Here is a 1616-nt window from a genome sequence, read left to right on the forward strand (position 1 = left end):
GGTTGAATGCACTCAACTGAGTCATTCTTCCAGATTTACCTTTGCTCCACAGGATAGAGCTCAGGTCTCTTATGTACCACTTTCCACTGTGATCAGGGCCGGGGCTGAAAATCCTTAGATGGCCTGTCATTCTCCAGGGCCCTTTTTCCCTTGGCTTATGACTATTTAAATCTAGCACAAACTTCCCCTAGAGCATGGCAACCAGCTTCCAAATGATAGCTTTCCAAGTGAACACAACCCATTTTTAAGTGTCGAAAAAGTCCTCCTCCTCTGCTAATGTTCTATTGGCCAAAACAACTGGCCAAGTGGCCAAGCCCACAGTCAAGGTGAAGGGGTCTATACCTGGGCATAAATACAAGAAGGCAGAACCAGCAATGAGACAGTCTATCGTAGATCCACAGAAGGATCCACAGCTCAGCAAGCACAAAGAATCAGAAAACTCTCCAATTCTGATTTACATTAGAAATGTCATAAATTGCTAACTTCTTTTTTTGGTAAATTATAGGTAAAACAAATGGTGCTGGCAAGGTTTTAAAATGTCAGACAGACAGACCACCTGGCTGCTCCCCACAGCACTTTGCTCTGCGGTAGAAGAGCACTATTCCAGGCTGTGGCCTTAAGATCGCAGAGCCTGAAACTCACATTTTAAAAAACATCCATTATGGATCAAGCTATAGAGAAAACTAGGGCTAAGTAAACTTGAAAAACACAACGTCATCAACCAGATGTAAATTCAATGGTTTACAAAGGCAAATCTGTCAGGTTTATCAATGGAGGCTATTTGCAGACACTATCCTGGTAGATAAATCCCTCCAGGAAAACACATTGCAAAAGCGGAGATTGCTTTATGAACACAAATTTGAAACAAGGGGAGCAGGATACTCCTAAGGGATAGTTCCATTAAAGTTGATGAACTGTCTTTCTCCATTCTACAAACATCTCTCTTTTAAGAACTGACTCAGTTCCATCGAATTACAGCAACGTTGCCTCTTAACAAGACTAGAATAACACTGATATAACATTTTCTTTTCATTAGCAAAGATTATTTACAGGATTAAGAATGAAAGTCAAAACTTTTTCTCAACATTATGTGTTGCAAAAGCCAGTATTTTTTTTTCATCCAAGATAATATTCATACTCATTATGCATGACCCAGAAAGCACTGTTGAAACATAATGTTGATTCAATAATGAATGCACTTCCATTTTTAATCTGATAATCCCCATGGCTAACAGGTTGCCATAGCTAAGCGATGCTTTTATAGTTTAGTTAACATCTGCCAATGATTGAACCTAAGGACAGTATCCTTCAGCAACTCCAAATTTGCTTTTCAAATTTCTAAAACTAAATAGCAAGGTCTTGCATCCTTTCAGGCAGCCTTTTAAATTCATTTACATATAAAATTTATATGCTCTGCAAATGTAACTGATACATACTGCCATTATTCTTGATCTTTCAGTGAATTAGAAACAAAATGAGAGAAGGGGCATTTATCAAAACTTTCAGTAAAAGTTTGTGTTCTTGTTTGGGCATTAAGATAACAAATACATAGTCTGAGAAATGGAATATGAATTATATAGATAGCATTTCTTCATTTGAATCCTGTAGGCTGAACT

The sequence above is a fragment of the Pteropus vampyrus genome, unplaced genomic scaffold (genome assembly GCF_000151845.1).
Source record: "Pteropus vampyrus isolate Shadow unplaced genomic scaffold, Pvam_2.0 Scaffold45, whole genome shotgun sequence".
Taxonomy (NCBI): Eukaryota; Metazoa; Chordata; class Mammalia; order Chiroptera; family Pteropodidae; genus Pteropus; species Pteropus vampyrus.